The following is a 7220-nucleotide window of genomic DNA, read 5'->3' on the forward strand; positions in this document are numbered from 1 at the left end:
TTAAATCGATCGATATTTGAAGGACGAGTTTTCTGGCCAAATTTTAAAATATGTGTTTTTCCAGAGTACGGCAGAGTAGTACTTGAGTTCAGAGTGACGAGACAATGATGACGACGACAGCGACGACGATGACGACGACGACGACGACTATAAACGATGACGATAATGATGGCGTTCACGCCAATAGGCTGGCTGGCCAACAAGGGGCGCGCACTCGTGTCGAATGCATTGATCGGGTATAGATTTCTCAATCGTTTGTTCTGCCCGAATGGTTTAGATTGGTGCCGAATTAACAACGCCATCGTAGCAAGGAAGACTATCAGTTTCCGCGTGGTCGTACATGATAGCAGTTCAAGTGGTGGGTTACAGTTTGCATAGTAGATGAAAATAAACATACAATATTCTTGGAATGGAAATTGTTGTCTTAAAGGAAGTAGAATTTAGTAGGCGTGATACTAGGAAAATGCTTAAATAGATGTGTTTTACTTCGATTTTCAAGAAACTGAAGCTGGAAAAATACATTTTCTGTGTCTTGGAACAATAAGAGGGCTCAACTGCTCTTTTGTATTATCTTATCTTCTCATACACTTTTCCTGGTGAGTAATATGTATTTTTTATGTGAACACTTTTTGTCTGGCATTATACTTGTTTTATTGCTTATTTTGCTTCTTGTTTAGCAATACGGCAATTATTTCCGCTATTTCAGTAGGATTCATATAGACGGACTATAACTTAATCAAGTTAATATTCACAACACGGATCAAGACAACTAGACAACGTTGCACATGTAGCCTATTGTCTTTAAACAGTATCATGTCGCGTCGAATCAAACCCGTTAAAGTAAAATCATAGTTATAATACAATGAAATGCGAACTTTTGTTGGATTTTTTGTTGTTGTTGTTGTTGCTTTTTGTGTTTTTTTAAATGTAAGAAATTGTATTTATTTTCCATCACGACGAATAGAAATTAACTTCAAGTTTCATATTTGGGGCTATGCATTCAATATCCATCACCTAGTCCGTTCGACATGATTCAGCTTTGAGTCAGCAAGTCACGTGTGCAATGTAGACATTACAACATAATACATATTTCTTAATGTTTTCATTTACAGAAACTAACGCTCTGAGCAAGATATGATGTTGTTGATTTGACAGTGAATTCTCTTTTTAAAATATTTCGGTTGTTATATTATTTATAAAGATATATTCTATAAATTACACACCAAAGCAACACCAAGTCGTGTTTTGAACAGCTTTATTGTCTTGGTCCCTTTTCTGTTTGGGAATTTTTAATTTAACTTTTATCATGGTGAAAATAATAGTTAAATTAAAAATTCCCAAACAGAAAAGGGACGTACACATAAAGTACGACCTAGCTGAACTTAGAAACGAGGAGCTAAGAGCGAAATATGCTGTAGAAGTAGAAAATACGTATTTTTGTCTTATGGAAGAACAAGAAGACACAAATAAAGAAACAGAAGAAACGTATAAGAGTAGAATTGATAAACAATGGTCCTCTCTTAAAGGTGCAATAACAACTACAAACGAGAAAATGCTAAACAAAAAATCTAAAGAGGCAAAGAAAGAATGGATGACGAATGAGATTTTGAATCTTATGAGAGAATGGAAACATTCAAAGGGCACCCCTAGGTACAATGAACTGGACAAATCAGTAAAGAAAAAGTGTATCCAGGCTAAAGAAGACTGGCTTGATGAAAAGTGCCACCGTATTGAGAAGCTATCACATGAGAGAAACCCTGGACCAATGTTTGCTGAAATCAAGAAATTCACATATAAAAACGCTCAATCTGGCGGTTGCATCAAAGATAAATCAGGTAGACTCCTCTTTGAGGTGGAAGAAATTGCCAATAGATGGAAAGAATACGTGGAGGAGCTATTCAATGCGGACAGAGGTGACAACCATATACAGTCCTTTCTACGGGGACCCACAATCCTAAGATCAGAAGTAGAGAAAGCCCTATACTGCATGAAAACAGGGAAGGCAAATGGAATAGATGGGGTGTCAACAGAAATGCTGCAAGCACTGGGTGAATTTGGTGTTGATGTGATAACGGACCTTATGAATGAAATATACGAGTCAACGCACATCCCAGAAGACCTTCGCACTTCTATCTTCATACTGCTACCCAAGAAAGCGGGTGCAATTGAGTGTTCGGACTACAGAACAATCAGTCTTATGTGCCATCTACTGAAACTCCTCCTGACAATAATCCTGAAAAGAATCTCGTCAAAAGTAGATCGTGAGATTTCAGAACAGCAAACTGGATTCAAAAAGAACAGTGGCACCAGGGAGGCAATTTTCGACTTAAAAATCCTGTCAGAAAAATACTTAGAGGTCCAAAAAGACATATATGCCTGTTTTATCGACTACTCAAAGGCATTTGATTCTGTTAGTCATCAGAAACTTATCCAGGACCTTGTGGCAATAGGTGTGGAAGAGAATGATGTGGCTCTAATCGCTAATCTGTACTGGCAGCAAAAGGCTCAGATAAAAGTGCAGGCAGATACAACAGATGCAATTGAAATCAAGAAAGGAGTGCGCCAGGGATGTGTTATGTCTCCTTGCTTGTTTAATTTATACACAGAGTCTATATTTCGGCAAGTAGAAACAGCACAAGGGTTGAAGGTTGGTGGCCACAACATCAACAATTTACGTTACGCTGACGATACTGTCCTGTTGGCGGAAAGTAAGGAAGACCTACAGAAGCTAATTTCAAAAGTGAACGAAGAGAGTAAAGAAAAGGGGCTGTTCATGAATGCGAAGAAGACAAAAACAATGGTGATAACAAAAAAGAAAGAGCCCATAGACATAGATATAGAAATAGAAGAGTGTCCAGTGGAACAAGTAAAGGAGTTCACGTACTTGGGGCAGTTGGTAACATCCGATGCAAAGTCTGACAAAGAGATCAGGAGACGAATAATGCTGGCCAAAAATGCGTTCATGAAACTAAAGGCAATCCTCAACAACATAAATATCTCCATCAGAACACGAATGAGATGCACCAAATGCTATGTGTGGTCCATTTTCTTTTATGGTTGTGAAACGTGGACACTAACCGCACAGACAGAACAACGTATTGAAGCTTTTGAGATGTGGACGTACAGGAGAATACTGAAAATACCTTGGACAGCAAGAAAAACAAACATCGAAGTCCTCGACCTAATGGGCCAAAAACAAAAAGAACTTCTTTTGACTGTGAAGCACAAAAAGCTGTCATATTTTGGACATATGCGAAGACATGATAGTCTCGAAAAAAGGATAATGGAGGGAAGAATTGAAGGAAAGAGAGGCAGAGGAAGACAAAGGAAATCCTGGACAGATGGCATCAAGGAAGCTACAGGACGGCGCATGGCAGACTGTAACGAGGCTGCAATGGACCGTGAAGGATGGAAAGCCATGACATCCGACCTCTGGAAAGAGATGGAACCCGGGTAAGTAAGTAAGTATTGTCTTGGTGCCATTTGTTTTTCTTAATAAATGTCAAAATCAAGTTTTCATGTTCAAGTTCTACCGCTGTTCCAAGAAACGATGGAATTTAGCTTAACAACCAGCAAAATCAGTCGTACTCTAAAAATAATCTCATTATAAAGAATGTGGCCTTTACTAGTCCTTTAAAAAAATAAAAATTTAGCTTTTATATAGCGCGGTATCCACTAAACGTGCTCAACGCGCTTTACAAGGAGTCCCTGGCCAACAGCAACACTTAACATTTAGGACGGGACATGACGCCTGATAGGCGATATAGCAATTTTCTTTTCGGACAGAGACAGCGCTGTTAAAGGCCAGGTACTCATTTTACACTAAATACGGCGAGAGAATGTGAGTAAAGAGCCTTGTCCAAGGACTCAACTATACATCGAGAGAGGTTCGAACCCAGGACCTTCCTGTCCGAAAGCGAGCGTTATACCACAAGACCACATAGCCGCATATCAATAAATATCGATACTCTCAAATGACCTTCATCTTGTCATTAAGTCACATGTTTGAGGGTTTGTTTTTCTTTTTAGAAGATGAGGGTCATTTTGATCGGTCATTATTTGAAGGACGAGTGTTCTGGCCAAAAATATTAATGTGATTTATTTTCAAGGGACGGCAGAATTAAATGAAAGTGACTGATAGCTTCAATACATGAGACCTGCCACCGCAGTCTGGTATTATTGTTTATTATATGATAACTTCAACATTTATGTTATAGAATTTATAAAGAGCAATATCCACTAAACGTGCTCAAAGCGCTTTACAAGGGGTCCTTAGCCAACAACAACACGCAACTTGTAGGACGAGACATGACGCTGGCTAGGCGACATTACAATGTTTTTCCGACAGAGATAACGCTGATAACAGCCTGGTACTCATTTTGCACCTGAATACGGGGAAAGATTGTGAGTTTAAGAACCTTCTCCAGGACTCAGCTCCATGCCACTCAGAGCAAGACTCGAAGCCAGGCTCTTTCAATCTAAAGACCAGTGCCCTACCACAAGACCACATAATTGCACATCTGGCAATGAATCTAAGCTCAAAAATCATAATCGTTGGTAGGGGAAAAAGAATGAAAAAATACTTATGATAAAGAATTAATATAACAAACAACTGCAAAAACACAACAAAATTAGTAATAACTTTTAATGATGTTATAGTATTCATTCTTGTTTCATACCAATTCCACTTTACACGCACTGATCGTAGCCGTCGTTAACTTATTGATAGAAAGAAGATGACGACACGCAGGTCTTTGTTATTGTTTTTTGCCATCCACGTTTATGAGTACTTCTCATTAAACTGTATTAACCTGACTATAAATGATCATGGTTATACAAAGTTTTGTGTGTTGGTCCATTATACTTCCGGATGGCAATGTTGTGAGCTTCTTAGCCAAGCGCATTCTATCTGTAGATTAATACTGACAAAAAAATGACGTCAAAAGACAAGTTTTTGGCCGCAAATTTTTGAGCAGGAGGTCATTTGCCGTGTCTTCTATCCCCTTATTTCTGTTTTCTGAGCCGCTTTCTGTCTTTGGAATGAGATCATTTCGTTTTGTCCTGACCCTTGCACGAGTCCTCTTGGCTGATAGGTGGAAACAGTCAAATGTATAGTGTTAGTTTTTGGAGGTGATATTATTCCCTTGTAAGTTATATACTGATTATCATATTATTTTTTGTATTGAACATAATATCTTGTAAACATTTGAGTGTTCCTCTTAGATAACACTGTTGATCTCAAGCTAAGAACACTGATAGTGTACTCTTGTAATCCACACTTTTTCCCTATTTGGACCAATTCCATTTTAACCTACTTTTTCTTTGATGATTTAATTATAATTTTAGACTTTTTTTGACTGTCCCATTTTCTTTCTTTTTACTGGTGCTGATATGACCATGAAAAGAAATAAACAAAACATTCCCATAACTTCCGATCTAGTTCGATCGTGCCTTGCGTGTAACTCCCTCATTTGAATCACGCCAGGACTCCATTGACTGCTGTACACAGACATGACGTTTGCCCATAACTATTTTACCCCATATACTGATAAATTAAGACTCCTTATTAAACGTTTTAAATTTTCTGACTTCTTGAATTTTTGAGAAGTTGGGAATATCTTAATTCGTCGTTAAATGTTTTTTTTTTAATGGCCAAACTTTAAAAGCGTATTCGAGTACAGCGGAGAACTTACAAAATATTCCAAAGCTTTTAAACAAAACAAGTTTAGAGTGCAACGTAGAAACGTGTGAGAAAGAAATATTTATTACGCAACAGCTTAGTATAACCTCACTACCACCTTTCCTTTCCATAATTCATTCTGACAAAGATAATGTGTTATCTCTGGGGTCGTGTTATTCGTTTGCGGTTTGCGCTTTGCTCGAACAGTGATTTGGGCAAACTAGCTCCGGGGCCCCACACATACGAACGCTCAAAGATTTTTTCGAATAATTGTGGCAAGCAAACTCTCCAATTGAACCAAGTCAGTTAAACAAACAACATCAACGCAAACAAAGATAAGAACCGGCATTTAGTGCGAGTGTAATTGGCTTGAAAAAGCCGAAAGTGTATTTTAAACCTTTATTTTTAAAAATCTCTCTTCACCCCCCCCCCTCCCCCCGCGCGGCATCAAATATAAAATGATAGGTGCCCATACTATTAAAAACACAATAAAACTGCCGTCTGCAAAGCCAGTCCTTGAAGATAAAAGAGGGAATTCTTTTACGTCACAATCAGCAGGACAATAACGATGGTTATTTGGTTATTGGTTTGAGTTTGCAAATTCAAAGGTACGAACACAAACATTATTCGATCAATTTTACAGTCTGTTCCATGTCTAATTATCTCCCGACTATACGTAAAACGATACCCCATGATTACTGTTACATATTATTACATGTAAACACAGTATGGTTTGTGTATAGTTGAGATAGATCTGTAAATAGCAATGTCTCTTACGTATGTTGCAAATTACCTCAAAAGTTACTAAGACATCAAATTCCTGTTCCAAAGTTCTTTTTTACACGTAGTGTAACTTGGCTTTCATTCTTCGTGTTTTAGAAAATTTTAGAATAACTTAAACTCACAAGATTTGTTTCAATTTAATTCCTTATAATGGTTATAAAAGATTAGCTGGCTATAATATAAGATGACTAAACATCTCTGCGAACCTATGGACTTCTCAATGGTGCAGCTTATTGTGAGAAATACAACCGCCTGTCTTATGTATTATGACTGCTGTTATGGAGAAGAGATTATTAATGTTTGTTTATTTATTGTTTTATTTATGTGTTTGTTTTTTGTTGGTTTTTTTTTGTTTTTTTGTTTTGTTTTGTTTTTGCTTTTTTTTTTTTACACAGAGTCATACGATATCGCTATTTTGGAAGCTTTAGTACAAATTTCACACAATTCCTTGTGATAAAGAAAAGTTATTAGAGAATTAAACAGCGCACTGTTATTTTAAACTGCATGTTATATATTCATCACAACAGATAGTCAGATTCTCATTTTCACTTGAGTTAATTATCTTTGTTTGCGGCCGTACATAGATATGACACACCTCTCATTTTAAAAATTCATTCATTTGCTGCACTCAAAGATGTTTCTATTCATCATAAAATTTTGGAATCCATCATAATCATCATCTTCAACCTATTAATCATCATCATCATCATCATCATCATCATCATCTTCATCATCATCATCATCATCATCATCATCT

At 37.2% G+C, this 7220-nt stretch overlaps 1 protein-coding gene across 3 annotated transcripts in view; it reads left to right on the forward strand.

Annotated features, from left to right (window-relative positions):
* Positions 1-212: 212 nt before the first annotated feature.
* LOC144976894 (uncharacterized) overlaps positions 213-7220 on the forward strand; it is an 83820-nt gene continuing 76812 nt past the window's right edge. For 2 of the 3 annotated variants that reach the window (XM_078921455.1, XM_078921460.1), the window contains exon 1: positions 255-596. The gene's annotated coding sequence lies outside the window, so the exon portion shown is untranslated. Of the gene's footprint in view, positions 597-7220 lie in introns of all 3 variants that reach the window. The other variant, XM_078921471.1, reaches the window with a different exon arrangement.

This window comes from Berghia stephanieae, chromosome 1 (genome assembly GCF_034508935.2).
Source record: "Berghia stephanieae isolate SIO BIC M18660-M18661 chromosome 1, UCSD_Bste_1.3, whole genome shotgun sequence".
Classification (NCBI taxonomy): domain Eukaryota; kingdom Metazoa; phylum Mollusca; class Gastropoda; order Nudibranchia; family Aeolidiidae; genus Berghia; species Berghia stephanieae.